Raw genomic sequence first — 22,814 nt, 5'->3', positions numbered from 1 at the left:
CAACAACAAAAAAAACCCAGAAAAGCTATTGGGAATATGATAGTATTAGGCTTCCAGATAAATATTATATAGCACAATAATCTAAATTCTTATGCATTATTACAAATGAAATATGTGAAATATACGGTAGAAGTGTAGGAGATAATATAACTCTATGATGGCAGGGACCATTCTCTTTGTTCAGTCTTAAGGTCTCAGCGCTTAGCATAAAACCTGACAATAATAGATTTTGAGTAAGTGCTGCTGAATAAAGTATGTATAATGTAATGTATCTATTTATTGTGTGGAAGAGTAATTTTAATAAATTTATTGGGGTGACATTGGTTAAAAAATTACACAGGGTTCAGGTGTAAAATTCTATATCATCTGTATATTGCATTGTGTCGACCACCCAAAGCCAAATCTCCTGTCAACATATATTGACCCCCTTTACTCTTGTCTACCTCTCCCCTACCCCTCTTTCCCTCTGGCAGCCACCAGACCATTGTCTGCATCTATGAGTTTGTTTTCTGTTTCGTTTGTTGATTTTAGTTTTATATCCCACATATGAGCGAAATCATATGGTTCTTGACTTTTTTCAGTCTGACTGATTTTGCTTAGCATGATATTCTCAGGATCCAACCATGTTGTCTCAAATGGCAGTATTTCATCTTTTCTTATGGCTAAGTAGTATTCCATTGTATATATGTATCACATCTTCTTTATCCAATCATCTGTCCTCTCTTGAAGGACACTTAGGTTGTTTCCATGTCTTGGGCACTGTGAATAATGCTGCAGTGAACATAGGAGTACATATATCTTTATGAATAAGTCTTTTCAAATTTTTTCAGTTAGATACCCAGGAGGTTGATTACTGGGTTATGTGGTGACTCTATTAATTTTTTGAGGCACCTACATACTGTTTTCCATAGTGATTGTACCAGTTTATATTCCCACCAGCATTGTATGATGGTTCCTTTATTTCCACAACCTAAACCTAACGCTTGTTATTACTTGTCTTATATAATAGCAATTCTAACAGATGTGAGGTGATATGTCTCATTGTGGTTTTTGAGTTGCATTTCCTTAATAGCTAGTGAAGTTGAGCATCTTTTCATATATCTGTTGGCTATTTGTATGACTCCTTGAGATAAGTGTCTATTCAGGTCCTCTGCCTGTTTTTTATTTGGATCATTTGTTTATTTGTTGTTGAGTTGTATGAGTTATGTATATATTTTGGAAATTAACCCCTTATCGGAGGTATTGTTTGCACATGTATTCTCCCATTTGGTAGGGTGCCTTTTTGTCTTGTTGTTCATTTCTTTTGCTGTGCAGAATCTTTTTAGTTTGATACAGCCCTACTCATTTATTTTTGCTTTTACTTCCCTTGCCTTTGAGGCCAATTTCATAAAATCCTCTCTAAGACCAAGGTCTCTAAGTTTAGAACCTTCTGTTTTCTTTGTATTTGATTGTTTCAGGTCTTATATACAGGCCCTTGAACCATTTTGAGTTAATTCTGGTGTATGGTGACAAATAGCAGTCGAGTTTCATTCTTTTGCATGTGACTTTCCAATTTTCCCAGCACCATTTATTAAAGAGGCTTTCTTTTCTCCATTGTATGTTTTTGGCTCCATTGTTGAAAATTTTTTGCCCATATATATGTGGGTTTATTTCTGGGCTCTCAGTTATGTTCCATTGCTGTGTGTGTCTGTTTTTGTATCAGTACCATACTGTTTTGATTATTATTGCTTTGTAATATAATTTAAAGTCAGGGAGTGTGATACCTCTGACTTTGTTCTTTTTTCTCAGGATTGCTTTGGCAATTTGGAGACTTTTGTGGTTCCATACAAATTGATGATTGTTTGTTCTACTTTTTAAAAATATGTCTTTGGGATTTTGATGGTTATTGCATTAAATCTGTATTTTGCTTTGGGTAATATGGCCATTTTAACTATATTGATTCTTCTAATCCATGAACATGGAATATTTTTCCATTTCTTTGTTTTCAATTTCTTTGAATAATATTTTAATAATTTTCAGTGTATAGGTTCTTCACATCTTCATTTAGTCTTAGGTATTTTATTCTCTTTTTTTTTGTTGAAATTGCAAAAGGAATTGTTTTTCATTTCTTTCTGAAATTTCATTGTTAGTATGTAGGAATGCAGTGGATTTTTGTACATCGATTTTGTACTCTGCAACTTTACTGTACTTTTTTATTGTTTCTAATAGTTTTTGGGAGATGGAGTCTTTTAAAAATAAATTTATTTATTTAAATTAGTTTCAAGTATACAGTACATTGGTTAGACATCTATATTGTTCATAAAACAATTCCTCCAATTGCTCCCTCCCTCCCCTGGCCCTCCACTTAGCCATCATATTAATGCTAACTGCATCCCTGTGCTGAGCTCCTCATTCTCATTTAGCCGAGTCTTTAGAGTTTTTTATATAAAGAATCATGTCTGCAAAAAAGCAACAGTTTTACTTCTTCATTCCCAATTTGAACGTCTTTTATTTCTTTCTCTTCCTGATTGTTCTGGCTAGGGCTTTCAGGACTGTGTTGAATAACAGTGGTAAGAGTGGGCATCTTTATCTTGTTCCTGACCTTAGAGGAAAAGCTTTCAGTTTTTCGCTATTGAGTATGATATTAGCTGAGGGCTTGTCACATATGGCCTTTATATATCTAGGTGCTTTTCTTCTATACCCATTGAGTGTTTTAATCATGAGTGGATGTTGTAACTTGTCAAATGCTTTTTCTGCTTGTTTTGATATGATCATATGATTTTTATCCTTTATTTTATTAATGTGTATCACATTCATCGGTTTGCAGATGTTGAACCATCCTGTGCCCCTGGAATCAACCCCACTTGATCATGATATATTAGCTTTTTAATGTATTGTGTTCGATTTGCTAGTGTTTTATTTAGGATTTTTGCATCTGTATTCATCAGAGGTATTGGTCTGTAGTTTGCCTGTGTGTGTGTGTTATCCTTGCCAGGCTTTGGTATCAGGGTAACATTGGCCTCATAAAATGAGTTAGGAAATATTGCCTCTTCTTCAGTATTTTTAGACTTTGAGAAGGACAGGTATTAAGTCTTCTTTGACTGTTTGGTAGAATTCTCTACAGAAGCCGTCTAGTCCTGGACTTTTAATTTTGGGGATGTTTTTGGTGATAGTTTCAATTTCCTGTAAGGTATCTATTTCATAACTTTATCTACATCAGGGCTATCTAATAGAAGTATAATGAGTCATCAGTGTAATTTAAGATTTTCTGTTAGCCACATTAAAAAGTAAAAATAAACAAGTGAAATTAATTTTCATAATATATTTAACCCAACATAATCAAAATATTGTTTCATCGTATATTAATGATTGACTTTAGATTCTTTTATTCATACCAAGTCTTAAATCCAGTATGTGTTTATACTGGACAGCATAGCTCTAGGGGCATTTTGTATGAAATGTTCCCCCCACACACAAACACACACACAGAAATTCTTCTTTGTCTTTTTGATACTTTTTCTAACTGATTGACATGTGTTTTGAGACCAAATACAGAAGCACATATGTCATTTAACTGGAATTACTGAGTTGAATTGAAAGTCAGGATACCTGATTTCTCTGTTTTACAACTCCCCTGAAATGACTGCCTCACTCTCTTTCCTTCTTTGTAAAATGAGGGAGAATGTGCTTTCATATATCGATACTGGAGTAGTATAAATTATGTCTTTGAAACACTCAACTACTCAGACAAGACGGTTGCAAATTCTTTTTAATTATTAGGAAGTTGTCATAGCAAATATCAGTATAAAAACAAAAGGAATAAGTCCCCATGAGACTGACAAATGCATATGGAGATCCTGTTATCTCTCGCATTGGAATCAGTTACAATGTATAAATCAATACAAGGTGTTCTTGTAACATACATAATCAGGAAAGGTGACTAGATCTGTTTGAGCACCAGATTTTAAACCTCTAATTTATTTAAGTATTGCCTGAACTAATCTGTCCTTCAGTTTTTGTTTGTGTGAATAACTGATGCTTCTTATATAGGCATGTGAAATAAGATCCTTTGGAAAGGGGAGGTGGGACTGATAAGTGCATGTTAGTGGGGAAAGTAAATAATTTAGAAAAGCCTGTCATCACAGGGTGTGTTGATGTGTAGTACAATGACTAATTCTTTTACCCAAACCAGCATGGCAGTGGTTACTTGAGTAAGCAGTTATTTATAGCCAAATATAGCCAAATTATATACATAGTCAAATCAAATAGATATAGAAAAACTTTTTTTTAAATTATGGATGAACATCTTTTGACTTTTTGCATAAACAAAACCCACTTTACTGATGCCCTTAGCAGAAATTTCTGGAATCATATTGTAGGTTGAATGGTGGTCATTCAATATGTTCACACCCTAATATCTGGAACCTGTGAATGATATCTTATTTGGAAAAAGAGTCTTTGTATATAATTAAGTTAAGGATTTTGAGATGAAATCATCCTGGATTATCCAGGTGGGTCCAAAATCCAGTGACAGTGTCCTCATTAGGGGAAAGCAAAGGGGGAAATTATAGGCAAAAGAAGAGGAAGAGGCATTGTGACCACAGAAGCAGAGATTGAAGTAATGTGGCCACAAGCCAAGGAATGCTTGTAGTCACCAGAAGCTGGAAGTGGCAAAGAATAGATTCTCCCTTGCAGCTCCAAAAGGAAGCATGGCCCTGTTGGATTTTGGACTTTCAGCCTCCAGAACTCTGAGAAATAAATTTCTGTTGTTTTAGGCCACCTACTTTGTGGTAATTTGTTACAGCAGCCACAGGAAATTTATAGTCAAAAGTCTTTAGTAAATAAACCAAAAATCTTATCTTTATTTTATACCCTGTGTTGTGAATATCAGAGACTAGATAGTCCTTCATTTAGAATTCTAATCCTTAGAAATATCAGAGGAAGTATCTTAATACCTGTAAGTCTCAACACACTTAAGAAATAGGTTATATCTTGTATGGTACATTGTTATTTTTTGTAATGTCATTCCTTTACTCCTAGTTTACCCCTTCTTTGCTCTTGACTTCTTAAGACATAGTTTACATTTAGGGGAGGGGATGAGTAAAATACCGATGGGAATAGACTAACAGGTTTTGTCTTCTGGAGGTGTAATTCCTAAAAAATCCCGCTTCTACCTTTTCTCCATCCTTTACTGGATCCTTCTCTTCTCCCAACATCTTAATGTTGGAATGCCACAGGGCTCAGTCCTTACTGTTCTATATTTACTCCTTTGGTGATTTCATCCATGTTCATGATTTTATACACCATCTGTATCATGACTCCAAATTTTTATCTCTAGAACAGACTTTTTCCCTTAACTCTTGGCTTGTCAAACAGGTATTTGGATTTCCCACCTAAGATATAAGAAACATCTTGAACTTAAATGTCTGAAAATGAACTCCAGCTTTTAGCTTCTTCCTAAAACTTGTTCTTTACACAGCTTTCTCCATTTCAGTGAATAGCAGTTTCAGCCTTCTGGTTAATCAGGACAAAATTCTCTTGGAATCCATCAGGAAATCTTATCAGTTCTACCTTCAAAACATGCATCAAAACATACATTTTTCACCTCCACTGATAAACCCATCTTTATCTCTCTCCTACATTATTTCTATAGCCTTTAAATGGTTTCCCATGTTTCTGCCCATGCCCACTTCTTTCCATTAATTCTTAACACCACAATTATTCCTTTAAATTACTCAGTTTCTAAAAAAATAAAAGCTGATTGGTCTGCCCACTCCATGAAATAAATAATAAATAAACAAATAAATAAAATTATTCAATTTTTAAACTATCTCTGTTTAGAGGGCCTAGAAGTTTTCCTATATCACTTAGAATAAAAGCCAAAGCCCCTGCAATGGCTTGTAAAGCCCCACATGGTCTGGCCCCTTTATATTGACCTGTCTCATTTTTTTTTCCTTGCTCGTTTATTTCCCTTTGGCCACATCTGGCCTCCAGGCTATTCCTTGATAATTCCAGGCACATTCCTGCCTTAGGACCTTTATAGTGGCTACTCTCTCTGCCTTGGGTGCTCTTTCCTCAGATTTCCACATGGCTCACTCCTTTACTTCTTTTAAGTTTCTGTTTAAATGTCTTTTCTGTAAAGTCTGATCACTTTTAAAAATTGTAATCAGTACCAGACATTCACACATTCCTGATCTCCTTTACTCTGCTTTTCCCCCACATTCTAACAAAGAATCATAGTAAAATATTTAGATGAAGTATTCATAAATTTATAAACTTTTATATAAAAGTATGAAACCATTTCTAGTAGTTTATTATAATTACTGACATAAAATGATTTGTGGAGATAAGATAGGAGTTGGGCCTTGAAAGAAAAGTAGGACTTTAGATAAGCAGAGAAGATGGAAAAGAGTATTCCAGTCAGTCAGAGACAAAGGCATAGGAGAGGTCATGGAGGTGAAACTGTATTTTGTTGATATATTTAATAAATAGATCATTTGTTTAGACTCTGGTTTTTATGTAGGAGACAGGTGAGAGAAATTAAGGTTAGATTGTGGAAGGCTTTCAGTGCCATGCAAAGTTTAAAATTTATTATAAGCAAATGGAGATTTGTAAGCAGATCTTAATAAAAAGATTAATGTTATCATTCAGAAACCAGATGATTAACAATGCAATATACAGATGCCGTATTATAATCTCTAGACTACTGTTGTTCAATATAGAACTTTCTGCGGTAATGGAACTATTGTAGATCTATACTGTCCAGTATAGTAGCCAGCAACCACATACAACTGTAGAGCATTTGAAATATGACTGATCAACTGAGAAACTTAATTTTTTTTAAAATTTTGATTTCAATGTAAGTAGATTCATGTCTAATAATGATATATTGGACTCAGTAGCCCTAGACTACAGTTTTCTCACTCATAAAATGTACAGGTTAAATTAGAGCATTAGCATCACTAGAAGGATAGGTTCCACAGCCAAATAAAGCTGGTGCAGCGTTCTGAGAGAAAATGGGTATTCTAGCAGATGCACCTGTGCATGACCAGTATTTGAGAAATAGTTCCAGGTTTGTAGCCTTTTTACTTTTTGTATCTCTATGACTTACTTAAGTGACCACTCCATAGCTGATTTTAAAGATTGGTCTTTAGGTCGGTGCTTTCCAGGAGTATGTAGTTAAATATCTAATGCATCTAATTTAATAGTATGTTTTAGAATTGTAGTTAAACCTATTTTGTTTCTCTTGAATCCTTGATGAGAAAATCATAATAATAGTCAACCTTATGATTGTCTACCTGTTTTGTAATTCTTACCTAGATTCATCTGTTTTCTTTAGAAAATACTCCCTTGTTTTCTTCCCTTATAATTAATAAGTATTTCATTTTGTATTTCAGTTTTGATCTTATTTTGGGGAGACATGTTTAAAGAAAGGCTATCCGAATGCTGTGTATCCAAAGGAAAATAGGCACATTTTGCTTATTGTGCCTCTTGTTTCCCAAGAGATTTTATTCCTTTCGAGACTTACTTTATAATTTGAAGAAAATTTTTAAAATAGCTTCTAGGACTTCGACCAAACAGCTGCTCTTCCAGCATATACTCTACCTCTTTGTGTACATATATCTTAAAATTACACACACACATACACAATGATTTACCTAACTAGATGTCTTTTCCCCTACCCCTCATGTTCTTTAGGAGAAAGAGGCAAATGAACTTCCAAAATTGAAGAGGCAAGATGCTGCTATTATCAATAATTTTTATTTAAAAAAAAAAATTCCAGAAGAAGTGGTTAGGACAAAATTAACCCAAACACTTAATACATCCTAATAATTGTCTAAATAATAGAATTATTCAGATTAATGATTTAGCTTGTAAGATTCAGTTCGCAAAGATTATACTTGTTCCACTGGATTTACTAAGACAGAGAGTACACTAACATTTTAAATAATTTAGAGACATTTTTAAAGGGACATTTTATCTCAGGACATTTTAATTATCCACTTTTAACCCCAGAGTATGCTTCGTATTAAAACTGTCTAGGTATTTGTATTTTAGAACTAGGGAACTTCAGACGTAATCTGGTACAGTCACTTTCACTTTCAAATAAGGAAATTGAAATTCAAAAAAGTAGATTTGGCTAAGATACTGGACTAAGTTAGTATTTCCCTTCTGTTGATCTGTAGCAATGAGTATTTTAACTAGTTCAAAAAATTTTTGACAGCTATATCTTTTTTAAAACCAAAACTTTTTATGTCTGGATACTCCCATCACACCTGGCATTTTGCGTTATGCTTTTTTCCCCTGCTATTTCCTACTCTGTATTGTTTGCTCTGCTGAGCAAAGTGGGCCTGGAATGAACTAGTCAAAATGTTTTTAATCTTTTTTTTAATTGAAAAATGGAATGAATGACTTTTTCTTTCTGCAGCAGCTTGGTTTTTGTAATGGATTGAGTAAGGAATATTACTTTTAATGAGTATTATTTAAACCACAAAGTACCATACTGTTCTACCTCCCAATCAGAAATAGGCTTAAATAGGTAAGTGTGGCAGGTGTGTGTCTGTGAAGCTGTTTAAGAACTATCTCTTTGGGGAGGCTTTGTAGCACATGGGAATAGTTTATTGTGAACTGTTAGTTGCTGGTTTGGGTAGATACAGAAAATATCTTAAAGATAGAGTTCAAGGTAGTATCTTTGAGTCTTGGTAAGCATTCACTTTCCAAAAAGCTTGCTGGAAACTGGTACTTGCCTATGCTAATGATCTGCTAAATTACTCCTGCTTCCCCTTTTGTAAGTAGTTAAGTTGAAGTTATTTATTCCATTTTTAATATTCAAAAGAGCACTTGAGGTATATTTGTAGCTATATAAACATAAGACTGGAAACATTAGTTACATTTACCTTGGAGACATTTTTGTGCTATAATGGTGTATTCCAAACTTTCAAGTAGCTAGCTATTCTGATTACAGTAGAAAAGCCATTTCAGAGCCAACTGTTTGTTTCATTTTTTTTTTCTACCCTTAAGTGTGATAGTCCTTCCAACAGTTTTATTCAGTAAGTGATTTAGTTGCATTTGTGCCATCTACTCATATTTATAATAGTCATAGCCAATATTTGTTAAATGATTAATATGTGCCGTATCCTATGCTGGATTCTTTATGTATGTTATTTTACTTCTAACAATAATCTTGTGGACTGTAGGTATTATTATTTCTAGTTTACAGTTGAAGAAACTATCTTACTAATTTAACCCAATGTCACACAACTAGCTAATAAGTGTCAGAGAATGAACTTAAATCTAAACTTTGTGACTCCAGAGTCTGTGCTTTACTCTCTGAATAAAATACATGCTATCATTACCCCATATTGTATAGTAGTTAAAAACAATTTTCCCCCAAGCTACTCTAAATTATCTCATATTATCTTATATCCGAAGCTGCTCATATTATATCTCTCCATAAGGTGGGTACGATAATTGTGTGCGAAACAGACAATTCCAGAATTTCATGGTGGAACACAATAAAAGTCTATTTCTCACTCAGACAAAGAAACATGTGGGTGACTCAGGTATCCAGATTCCTTCCATCTGTGATTCAGCTGTCTCCTAAGGCCTGCTTGGAGTTAACCACTAGAATTACTACATTCAGCCAGCCAGTGAGGGAAGAGAACTCAAAGGATGTTTGAAATGATGATTTAGGGACTAGTTTGGAAAGGACTATAAATTATTGTACTCGCATTGGCTGGGACTGGACTCAAGGCTGTATCTAGCTGCAAGTAGAATAGAAAATGTAGTTCTTTGTGCTCAGGAGGAAAATCAAACAGGTGAAGATATAACAACATCTCTCACAATTGCATTTTCTCTGTTTTAAAGATTATACAGAGATGTTATTACTGAACTAAAGCTACAGAACCATTTGGTATAGTGATCCATAGAACTCAGACTTCCTTAGGTTTGCATATAATATGCTCATGTTTCTGAGGAGACATTCAAATAATCGAAAGACATAGATTTCTAGCACCACTGCTGAATCTCGTTGGGCATGAAATATTTTACCTCTTTGTGTCATATTTTAAGTAGAGATGTTATTATTGACAGGAGAAATGAAAAACTTAAAAGAACATTTTCAGTGGTAATTGCCATTTTAAGTGAAGATGATATTATAATGGCACTATAATATCTTTATATACATATTTATAACCAACTATTCTTTGAATATAAGTTATTGATTAACCTTAATTTGTATGATTTTTTCAGATTTTAATTTTTCATATTAGTTTCAGTTATACAGTACATTAGTTATATAGATATTTATATGGTTATGAAATGATCACCCCAATTACGCTATCACCCGTCTGGCTCTACAGACTGCCATTACAGCACTATTAACTATATATTCCCTATGCTGTACTCTATGTCACTATGACTATTTTATAACTATTAATTTGTACTTCTCCATCCTTTCACTTTTTTCTCCCAGCTCTCTACCCCCTCCCTTCTGGTAGTCACCAGATGGTTCTCTATATCTGTGAGTCTGTTTTTCATTTAGTCTGTTCCTTTTATTCCTTAGATTCTGCATTCAAGTGAAACCATGTGGTATTTATCATTCTCTGTCTGACTTATTTCACTCATAATAACGTCTAGGTCCATCCATGTTGTTGCAAATAATAGGATTTTATTTTTTATGGCTGAGTTATAGTCCATTGTATATATGAACCACAATTTCTTTATCCAGTTATCTATCGATGGGCATTTAGGTTGCTTCCATATCTTGGCTATTGTGAATAGTGCTGCTGTGAACATAAAGGTACATAGATCTTTATGAATCAGTGTTTCGTGATTTTTTGGTTAAATACCTAGAAGTGCAGTTACTGGATCAAAAGGTAGCTCCATTTTTAATTTTTTAAGGCCCCTCCAGACTGTTTTCCACAGCGGCTGTACCATTTTGCAATCCCACCAACAGTGTTGAAGATTCCCTTCTCTCCATATCCTCGCCAACACTTGTTTTCTGATTTATTGATAATAGCCATTCTGACAAGTGTGAGGTGATATCTTACTTTGGCTTTATTTTACATTTTCCTGATAAATAGTGATATCGAGCATCTTTTTATATGTCTGTTGGCCATCTGTATTTCCTCTTTGGAGAATTACCTATTCAGGTCTTCTCATTTTTTATTGTTGTTGAGTCCTTTATAAATTTTAAGCATCAAATATTTTACCTTTTTGTGTCATATTTTAAATAGAGGTATTAATCCCTATTATTAACCCCTGTTAACCTTATCAGATGTATCATAGAAGAATATCTTCTCCCATTCAGTAGGTTTTCTTTTAGTTTTGTTGATGGTTTCCTTTGCTGTACAAAACTTTTTAGTTTGATGTAGTCCCATTTGTTTATTTTTTATTTTGTTTCCCTAAGACAGAGTTCTTAGTATTGTTCCCAATTGCCTAAATTTGGGTACACAATGTTTATTGAATAAATACATAAATAAATAACTCCCAAAACACAATTAAAGATAAATCATCCATGAAAACAAAAGCAACATGGAGAACAAGCAATAAAAAACAGCAGCTTTAAAATGGAAAGAAAGGAAATATAGGGGGGGAAAAAGATAATACAAGATACATGAAAACTTCCCTAATCTGGAAAAAAAAAAAAACTTGAATTTTCTGATTGAAAATGACAAGCTAAGTACCAGGAAGAATTAGTTTTTAAGGTCATAAATATAGATATTTCCTGTGAAATTTTGAACTACAATGATCAAAAGAAAATCTTACAAGCTTCCAGAAAGAAAGAAAATGATACTCACCAAAGAAAATCATACTTCCAATATATTTCTCAGAAAATCCACTATAAATATGACCTTTCTGGGGAAATTATTCAAGGGTATAGTCTCATCAACATGAAAATTAAATCAGAACAATGTCCTCAAGATAGAAGAAAGCAAAAATACAAGAAATCCAGTGAGCAATAGATGCAACAAAAATATAATCTATGAAATAATTATCCCAAACTTCCCACTAGGAACTGGGTGCTATCTGATAAATCAGATAACAAAATTAGGCCTGCCCAGGAGCTTTCTATCATAAGACAAAGTGACATATACAAGATGGGCCTGGGAGGGTCCAGGAGGCCCATGTAAACTACCTGTGGATCAAATCCCACAAGACCTGTCCCTGCTACTTCGCTGCCATTACTGTGGCCCACGCCCATGTCCTCATGCAAAATCCTTATGTCCATGAAATGAACATAATGAAGAGGAAATGAAATGAAGAAGAAAAAAACACAACATGCCAGCACCAGCCCAAAGTGGATGGCCACTCAGGAAAGGCCCTGAAAGACAGTGGTGAAGGGAGATCCCCTCAAAGGCAGAACTTCAGGTGAGGTATCTAGTAGTCCATGTTGTAAGTGGAAAAATGGCCTTTGACATGGACCTTCAGTAGTTTGTGGACAGTGGCTAACAGATTGGCTAGATGCTCAGAGATTTGGAAAGAAGCCAAATATCTAGCAGTAGGAATACCCAGCAGGTGTCATCCATTCCCTGCAGAGGACGTGCCCATAACCTTCTGTGGGTGTCAGTCAACTTCTTCCCCAGATGCCCTAACACTTGTTCACTAGGTCTGGTACAAAGTGGCCATGGAAGCAAGATGGACACCCTTGCGTGGCCTTTCCTTCATTGAGGCTGCTCTGCCTACAGCCACTGCTAAATTCCTGCCAAAGGCAGATGCAATGATGGCACCACTTGCTAGGGAGAATACCCGGCCCACTCAAGGTGATTACACTCAGCACTTCTGTCATGGAGGGGGCAGCAGTTTGTCCTCACAAAGACACATATTCGTAGTATGAATTTGCCTACCTTGACCATAATATTTTTGGAGGCTGCTATAATCGGGATTCCAAAACTAAAAAAACAAGGACATGTTTTTAAAAAGAAATAGAAGGAGGGAAGGAAAGAGCAATAATAAGGAAGGAGGAAGGGAGGGAGGGAAAGAAGAAAGGGAAGGAAGATCACCTTACAAATAAATGTAAAATTTCTAAATAAAATGTTAGTAAATAGAATCTAGCATTCTATTAAAAGAATAATATAACCAAGTAGAACTTATTTCAAGAATATAAGGGACTTCCAATCAAGATGGCTGAGTAGGTAAATGCTCACCTCCTACCACAACCACATCAGAATTTCAACTAAATTATAGAACAACCATCATTGATAATTTTGTTTTTTAAACACATGATGGATTACTCTGGACCATCTACGTACCTTATGTTCGTTCTTACATTATAAATCTGGGACATTTGTTTCTGAATGAAAGGCATTTTTTAACCTTCCCCAAAACTTAAGTCTTCTGGAAAGTACTGCAACTTAAAATCTTAATATAGTAGAAATAGGTACTAGAAGTATGAGTTAATAATGGATACAGATATGAATATTGTATTAATAATGTAAATTAGGGAAAGCAGAAAAGATTTACAGAAACCGATGTTAACTTTTACTGACAAATTAAAATCCAGCATCTCAACAGTAGCAACCTTTTGTTATACTTTAGATTCTTTGGAGAAGCTGTTGAAAGCTACAGATTCTAGCCCTAGAATATACATATATTCACTATTTAGTTATAGTTTTTGAGATTTCATGGGTTTCTCTGAAACCTACCCATGCATTAGCTGTTACTTTTAAGCATTTTTATGCTTCTCCAAACATTTATTGTTGTGCCTTTTATATTTTTAGTTTAACAGACAATATAAAGAGATGGTTAATGAAGTCAGAGGTTTTATAAGGGTATCTGTCTCCTTAATGTTATTTTATTTGGACCATAAGAATTATGCCCAGAGCCTGCACTGCTATAGCTGAATTTGACAGCTATATTGGGGAATAGATTTATTAGAGGAAAATATGGTATTTCCAAATTGAGATTGGCAAGATGAATGACATAACCTAAAAATAATTTAAAATGTTTAACCTTTTTGAGCAATAGCAAACTTCATTATTATGAACTTTAGTGATTTATCCCTCAGAGAAAGTCATATATATGAAAATCAAAAAAGTTTAATACCTCAAACTTCTCTTAATAAGAGGGGTCAGATTTATAAAAGCTCTATTTACTTTGGGCTGTAATTAGCTTGTGTATGGATACATCACTTCTAGTTATGGTCTGACCAAACGATGTGATAATTCATTCTGTTTTGGTAGTTAAATGCTACATTAAATCACACCTAGCCATATTTCGATAGGTGATTGTTTGCAACTCCATGTGTAGGAAAGATAGATACTTTCTTTTCTTATGGCCCTAGGAACCTTTACTTAACCTCAAATTTTGGGATTTTCCCCTACTTTTTATTTACTGGTTACTAAATACTGGTTCCTAAGGTTATATATACACAGTAAGCTAAATGAATATTCTCTATACTAGATCATTTAGTCAGGTAACTAGTGATTTCTTTTGCTACAACTTAAATTGTTTGCAATTTACGGGTTAGAAAACCATTGTCACTATGAAAAATAGAGTGCTATCAAAGTATAGTTTTTTAAAAAGAATGCTTAAAAACAGATTTCAGTCATTTTTTGTTTAGATTACGGGTCTACCATATATGCCAAATATATAGTCAAAGTTTCTTCTTTCAAAATTATGCTTATGAAAAAAGGTAATCATGTTATTATAATTTAGGTCCTTTCAAAGTCATTTGTATTACTGTTTGGAGAAGACATGGTCTGAAACGTCTTTGGTGCTTGTTTTAGATGCAGTAGAATGAAAGTTCCAGGGGTCTTGTCTGTTTTGTTCACTATTGTATATCCGCCTTTTAGAAGAGTATCTGGCACATGATAGGCCTTGAAAATATTTATTGAAAGAATAAATGAATTAATATTTATACAAGTTACTTAACAAATTTAGTTATTCCTAGAAGCTGTTACTGTTGCAAGTATTGGATAATGCAAGAAAACCTTTTAACGATCATTTTTTTAAAAAGCAGTATAGTAATTATTTCTATTGTAGAGGTAACAAATGCATATTTAAGCTTAGGCTAAAATTTCCTGTGATCACATCATATACAGGTTAAAGAATACTGTATCTCAGCCTAGGTGAAGATATCTTTTGGAAATCTGCCAAATATTCCGTGCCCCCCCCCGCCCCCCAAAAAATTATATAGTTTTCCTCTTGAGGAAAAGTTCATGCAACACAAGGCAGCAGAAAGCCTAGAGTCTTACTGGCTTGAGGTGTCGGGAGATGGAGTTTGGGACTGCTAGAATGGCTGGAAATTGAGTGAATAAATCCCAGAAAAGAGGGTGTTATAGTAGGATAGCCCTAAAATCTCATAAACTCCCCCTCAAACACCTAGATAACTTCTGAACTGTGCATGGGAGTTTTCAGGGGGCTCAGTGGGAAAACAATAGCTGTGAGGCAGAAAAAGCCAACTAGAAATTTCAACTGTTACCTTCTGCTGTGGAGAATGTGGTATTTGGTTCCCACCAAGTTAACAGGGGTTGGTAAATATTTGTGGTCATCACAGATCTATATTAATAAAGCATAAAACCAAACCTCTACAAGTTCAACTTGATTGGCCAGTGATTTAGCTGCCAGGTCTAATAAAAATCCTCACTCTTCAGGAGAAGATAAGAGGCTCTTAAAATCTCTACAGCATGTCATCCACAACATCCAGTTTATAATAGGCGATTACTAGACATATGAAGAAGCAGGAAAATGTGACTTGATGTCAAGACCATTCTCCCCCATAATGGTAGCAGACCCTAAAAATAGACTTTAAAGCAACTATAGTATTTTCAGACTTAAAGGGTCTGGTCATAATGAACAAATGGGTATTCTCAGTGGGGAAATAGAAGCTATAAAAAAGAATAATTAGACATTCTTGAACTGAAAAGAACAATATCTGAAATGAAAATTTCCCCGAATGAATTGAGCAGCAGATTGGAGATGGCAGAAGAAAAAGTTGATAAACTTGAAGATAGATCAGTGAAAATTTGCCAGTCTAATGGAGGGTACAAAAAAATGAACAGAGCCTCAGTGGCCAATGGGAAAGTATTAAGCCATCTAACATAAATAACAGAGGATAGATGAGAAAGACAGATGGGTAAAAAATATTTTAGGAAGTAATTGCTAAAAATTTACCTATTTGGTTTAAGTCAACTTTAAATCTTAAGAAGGTCATTGAACCCCAAGCAGGATAAATGCAAGGAAAACTGCATCTAGGGTCATCCCAATCAAATTGCTGAATATCAAAAATAGAAAATGTGAATGCAGCCGAAGGGAAAATAAAGATACATGCAGAGAAATTAAAATATTTGTGACAACTTATCAGAAATGATGGATGCCAGAAGACGATAAAATGATGCATTTAAAGTCCCAAAAGGATAAAGCTATCAACCTGGAACTCTATATTTAACACAATGTCTATAGAAAATGAAGGTGCTAATAAATATTGTTGCTTGCTGCTCTTTTTACATGCATGTTTTAGAGGTGCTGGACATCTGGGTGTCAGATATCAAAAAAAATTTTTAATGAGAAACTATAGGTACTCTTTGCTCTTATTTTTAGTATTTTGACCATCAACACAAAACTATTGGAGCGTCTCTATAATTTAACCTTTTTGAGAAATAGTAGAGGAAACCTAATTTTAGCTGAATAACAGAGACAAAAACAAATATTCAAGATATAATGGGATTTTCCTCCCAGGAAGTAATTTCTTTATTGTCTATAAACTTTTTTTGTCCAACCTTCTTCCTTCCCAGAATACCTTTTTATGAGTGTCAGATTTAGGCATGTGGGTGGGTATTAGATGGTACTAAAATATTTATGGTTAGGAGATGTTTATTGGTAGAATATTTTAAATCTGTCATTTTTGGGGTTGTATCAAGATACTTAACATGTTGTATTTATTCTGTAGCACTTGTGGGGTAAAGGTCCTTATCTTTTCAGTTTAAAAAGCCTGATGTAAGAAGGTTGTATTGCTTAATAAGAATCACACAGCAAAAGTAAGCCAAAAGCAAAGATGTGAGCAGAATCCTTAGTTCCTCGTTTCTGCTTATGTGTGTTCTGCATTATACTTTATTTACTCAGTGTTTATTAAGCATCTGTTATAAGTTTCACATTGCGTTAGGTATTAGGGATGCAAAGCTTGTCTTAATTTCTTTTCGGCTAACATGTAGTGTGGCACCAGATTTTGTTGGGTACTTTCAGCACATGTCAGTTTTACTTTATTCTCATAACATCTATTTAAAATGAGTGGTATCATCCATATTTTATAGTGGAGATTACAGACTCAGGAATTTACCTTATTTAGGATTTTATAACCAAAAGCAGTCAACCAGGTCTTGACTCCTAAATTTTATTTTTTTATACACCCAGTACTGGATGGTTTTTATTTGCCCCTCCAGATCTGCTCTTCACTCTTCTCTGTCTTGCTTTGTGCCCCAGAGGAAGTTGACTTCTAATGAATGCCTCACTTGTTGGTTTCTCGTTGGACTTAGCCAGTGTGAAGCACTAGCAGGATTTTGGAGAGCCAGAGGAGAGAGATGCTGGATATTTATTCTTCCAGCTGCTATTGGGCAACTCCTTTCCAGTAATCACTCCCTTTCTGCCCCTTCATTCCAAAGGGTAGCAGTGGCTTCCTGAGTAAGTTGCCATCACTCGTTGGTTCCTTTAACTCTGCCCATACCTTTGTAAATTCACCCCTTGGTACCTCTTTTTTCGTTTGTTTGTTTGTTTGTTTGGCCAGGACCCTGACTGATATGATACATACAGCTTTCTTAAAATATGGGCTACTATTTATATGGATATAACCTTTCTGACTGTTTTATGTATCCTACGTTTATAAGTTGAGTGTTTAAAATCGGAAACACATTTTTATTTAAAACAGTATTATAATTGTCTGTTTGATGCTTCAGCTGGAATGCTCAACTTCTTAATTTTTACAAAGTATAAAAAAACAGCATGGTACTGAGGGAGCAAGTTGAAGCCAGCACCAGGCTGTTACTCAGCAGACCTGTCTGGCTTGGGGCCCTGGGTTTCCTAGGCAGGGATTCTGCACCTGCACTCGCCCAGCTGCAGCCCACTTTCCCGGTGTGGCTGCAGTCCCAGCTGCAGCGTGCCACCTGGGTGTCTAGGCAATCCATGGGCAGCAGTGAGGACCATGATGACAGATTACAGCAAGGAGCAGCCCAATGAACTGGAGGCTCTAGAGTCCATCTACCCCAACTCTCTTCACAGTATCATCAGAAATTCCCCCTAGCTTCACCATTACTGCGACGTCTGAGGCTGAAGAAAATGATGAAACTTTCCAGACTATCCTCAAGTTTACATACAGTGAAAAATACCTAGATGAAGCTCCCCTTTATGATATATTCTCCCAGGAAAATCTAGAATATAATGATGTCTCAGACATTTAAAAATTATTAACATTACTGGCAGAAGAAAACCTTGGTATGGTGATGACCTTTAGTGACAGATGTGCAAGCAAAATTAAATGAAATAATAGATCAGATAAAAACCAGGAGTAGAAAAGAAACAAAAAGACATAGAAGCCCAAAAGCAATTATTTTATCCCACTCCTGTTACAAATGAGAATTTCTTAAGTTGGAAGGCCAATTTTGATGCAGACCTCTTGGAAACTAAAAAGAAACAAATGAAAGAACAAGCAGGAAAGGAAAAAATAAATTAAGGGAAACAGCTATTTGAAACATCATAATCTTAACACATGTGATATCCAGTTCTTGGAGGATGCCGAAAACAATGTGGAGGTAGAGGAGTCTTTGTTCCAGGAAATGGATGACTTGGAGTTAGAGAATGATGAGGATGAATGGGACTACAATCCTGCTGGTTCACAGAGTGACTTGACTGACTAATGGGCTATCCCTGTCTGCACAGAGGCTTGACTGCCATAGCATCTATGGCTACGCTGAAAGGGTGTTGATTTTCCCTTCTTTTTTTCTAAGAAAAATTTTTCAGGAGAATATTCTTCTGCTAGCTTTCATTGTTGAACTTAATAAACTGACCTTAAAATTTCAATATAAAAAAAATAGTATGGTGCTAAATTAAGTTGTATTTTATAATGAGTCAGTACAGTCATTGACACTTTTACTAAATCTTTGGTCCATGAAGCTTTGACAAATATAGTAGAAATATCTTTTTTTGGTATCATTTCTTTTTCTTAATTTCTCACATATTCCTCAAGAAGAAAAAGGTAAGAATCAAGAGATCTTGACTTTAAAGGGATAGAAACACTATGGACTAGAGCAAGTTATGTAAGCAGGTTCAGGTCTTTGACCTTTTCAGTACCATCTTAGGTACTATTCTTCAGTCGAAGTACGTAAAAAGGTCAGGAGTTGGGTTCCTTTGCTGTTAATAAAAGTGGTTCTCTGACCAAGTTCTTCAGGGGGATGAAAGTGTGTGGCAGAAAGTACTGGTTACTTATTGGAGTTGTGCTAGACTGAGAAAAAGGGAAAAAGACATTTCTCATAGCTTAATTATCAGGTGACTGGAATTCCTTGTGACATTGGTGTTGGAGAAATGCCTCCTTTATGATTTTAGATACTTGGTTGAAAATACATCATTTGGAGTCCCTTGTATTTTACTGTTCTTTTCTGTTTCAGTAACTAAACTCTTCTGTCATCTTTAATTGCTGATCCATACTTTTATTTTTGAGGAGGAATAAGACAATAGCCATAACATTATGGAGGACAATGTCAGTTATCTCTCTCTTTCCACTGCTCTTCTTTGTATTATCAGTGCATTATTATTTGACAGATCCTCGTGATAGGCAGTCAATTTAAAGAGCTTCCAAGCTTGGGAATTAGTAGGAGTTGGTATGTTTCAAATCATGTCATTAAGTACATGTATTGCCTCTCATGATCTTTTCCTACTCTGAGATGATGCAAATTCTATTTGATCATATAAACATCTAGGTTTTTATATATTGTTTATTCTGTAATTTAATCCAGTAAACCTCATATTTGTCTTTGTAGACCTAGTATGAACTAATTGGGCTAAAAAAAAAAAATAGAGTATATATATGCCTAGGAGGTATGTCATTTTAAGAAATGATGTTCATTATGTTTATGTTTGTGACACCATCTTGGCTCTGTTGTGTTAAATCACAGATATTCAAGATCTACCTTAAAAACCTTATTTAAAAGTTGAAGGTAATCAAGAAAGAAAAACAAAGTGAACAAAGTAAAATTTATTTGAGTTGTAAAAGTATAATTTCATTAGGAAGGGAGAAAGAGAAAAGGGAGTGATATTTCAGACCAGGAGAATGGCTTCAGTGAGGCGTGGAGTTGACTGCTAGCTAAGATCAGCCCAAGGTGATATAAAGATACTATTGTCTTTCATCTGAGATATTTTTTGATATCCTGATAGTGACTGGAGAAGTTGTTTCATGAAGGCAACTGCAGATAGCAGATAGTACTGAGGCTAAGATATTAGAAGACCTGAATTTGACCCCAACTCTCTCATTTACTAATAGTGCAATATTTACCCTCTCTGAACTTCAGTTTTCTTGTCTGTCAAATAAGGATAATATACACCCATAGGGCAATGAGGTTTATATCCAGACAGATAAAAAGCTCTTTTAAAACACTAACATGTTGTGGTATTATTATATACAACATGTTTTTCCCTTCTTTTTCCAACTGGCAACCCAACTATTTGTATTAAAACTCAAATATTTTTGTTTTAATAGTGTGTGCATTTCTGAGGCAGAGCATAACAATAACACAGATTCATACAGTCAATAGTTGAAAAAGTTGAGTTCAAAAAGAATAGTACTATATTAAATGATGCAAATAATAAATTATTTTTCACTAGAGAATGAAGTCAACTTGATTCAAAAATAAGTAAAGTTCCTAAATCACTGAACTTTGTTTTTTTTTTTTATTTCACACATTTTGTCATCTGTTCAATTTGGCAGAATTTCTGTAGTACTCTTTTTTAGTGGTTTAAGATATAGTCTTAGAAATCCAAGTTAGTACTAATTTCTAAATGTTTATGCAAATAAACAGTTTAATTAAAAACTCTTTGTTATGGGTGACCCATATAATCTTAATTTAATGTAGTAGTCAAACAATTAGATTTAGTTTTTTACTAAATATTCATCTGTTTTTCCATATGCAAAGTTAGGATAATGAAAAAATATATGTGACTAAAACTTGTAAATTATAAATCATTGAGATGAGGGGAAGTAGGGATGGGGTGGTGGGATGAAATATTGATATATCTTCTGACTGCTGTTACATAAGGCCTCTTGTTACTCTTCAGATGGCTTGCAAGATAGCTTTCTTTTTAAGGTAGATTTTGAATTAGCCTATTATTTGCCATAATGTCTCAAAGGCTCTCTCTAAATTTGGTGAAAAGTGACTCAGCTTTTTTCAAGAGATATCATAACAGAGATGGACATTTAATATATATAAATTTAAAATTATTGGTTTTATGATATGTTTCTTCTCCAGACATATCATATTGAGGCTAGAGACCAAGTCTGTCTTGTCCTTGGTGATAACCTCACAGTTTAGCAAATGCTGAGCTAGATTTCAACTCTGAAACTATGCCACAGTACCTTTGATTGAGGCATTCCCAGTACTTCAGTCACATCCTTATAGACACCTTCATGGATTATTTCTACAGAAGGATAGTATTAAATTATGTGGGTTTTGTTTATAAGTCTCTCTCAATTCCATAGATTGTTAAAGGGTACCTCACTATAGCCCTGTAGGCAGACAATGATTATAAACTGAGTTGTTATTTTTATAATGGAACTTTTATTTTTAATACCTAAGGTAATGAAAAACAAGGAACCTTGTTTTAGAGGCCAATTGTGAAGTACTGGCAAGATGATGGAGAGCCAGAGGAGAGAGAAGCTGGATATTTATTCTTCGAGCTACTGTTGGGCAGCTCCTCTCCAGTAATTGTTCCCTCCCTTCCCCGTCATTCCAAAGGGGTGACAGTGGCTTCCTGAGTAAATTGCCATCCCTGTTGGTTTCTTAAACCTGCCCATATCTTTGTAAGTGCACCCTTTGGTACCTCCTTGCTTTGTTTATAGAATTTTGTATTTAAATAAGAGTGTTTAGCAAACTCTTTAGTGTTTGTGGTTCTTAACCAAAGTGTGCAACTAAATTATTGAGGAACACTTGCAAAATGTACAAACTCTGGACCCCATCCTCATTTTGATTGGGCAGTTTAGGGAAGAATATTTTTGTTGTTGTTTTTGAGGTTCAATCAAGGTTTTTTAACTATAAGTAATAGATGCTCATGATTCAGTTTTAAACTATAAAGAAGGGAGAAAGTGAATACTAAAGGTTGTTCTCTCTAAAGTAACCATTGGTAATGCTTTTTAACATTTTTTCAGAAATTGTGTATGTATATGTAAGCCTGTGTGGGTATGTTTTTTCTGCATATGGCTCATACTGTACATACTATTTTGCAATTATTGTTTACTCGGCAGTATATAGAGAGATATTTTCATTATATTACATATAAATTGTGGTTGGTTGATTTATTTTTACTAGTCCCCTGTAGGACCCTTAAGTTATTTCCAGGTTTTGTGTGGGTTGGTTTTTTGTGTGTGGTTTTGTTTTGTTTCCTTCTGTCAACTAGGCTGCAGTGAATTTCTTTGCACAATATGTTTTTGCACAATTGTGTTCTTATGTTTTCTGAAGGATAAATTTTACGTGTAGGATTGCTGGTCAAAAAACATTTCCATTTTGAAGTTTAATAGATAATGTCAAATTTGGTTCCAAAAAATTGTGCTGATTTGCACCTCTCCCAACCATTTACAACTTTTGTCAATCTAAGTGCGCAAAAATGGTATCTAGTGTTTGAATTTTCATTTCTCTAGT

The 22,814-nt window shown here is 34.6% G+C and overlaps 1 protein-coding gene and 1 pseudogene across 5 annotated transcripts in view; both read left to right on the top strand.

Annotated features, from left to right (window-relative positions):
- The window catches only part of RNF19A (ring finger protein 19A, RBR E3 ubiquitin protein ligase), a 57,224-nt gene that overhangs the window by 3,917 nt on the left and 30,493 nt on the right, over positions 1–22,814 (top strand). Inside the window, exon 1 of one of the 5 annotated variants that reach the window (XM_016129767.2) lies at positions 21,854–21,979. The exons of the other annotated variants lie outside the window; for them this stretch is intronic. The gene's annotated coding sequence lies outside the window, so the exon portion shown is untranslated. Of the gene's footprint in view, positions 1–21,853; positions 21,980–22,814 lie in introns of those variants that run through there. 5 annotated transcript variants of the gene reach the window in all.
- LOC107502499 lies at positions 12,960–21,076 on the top strand (annotated as a pseudogene).

Source organism: Rousettus aegyptiacus, unplaced genomic scaffold (assembly GCF_014176215.1).
Source record: "Rousettus aegyptiacus isolate mRouAeg1 unplaced genomic scaffold, mRouAeg1.p scaffold_m13_p_15, whole genome shotgun sequence".
Taxonomy (NCBI): Eukaryota; Metazoa; Chordata; class Mammalia; order Chiroptera; family Pteropodidae; genus Rousettus; species Rousettus aegyptiacus.
Note: the sequence above shows the minus strand (reverse complement) of the source record. Positions and strands in the feature narration are given on the sequence as shown.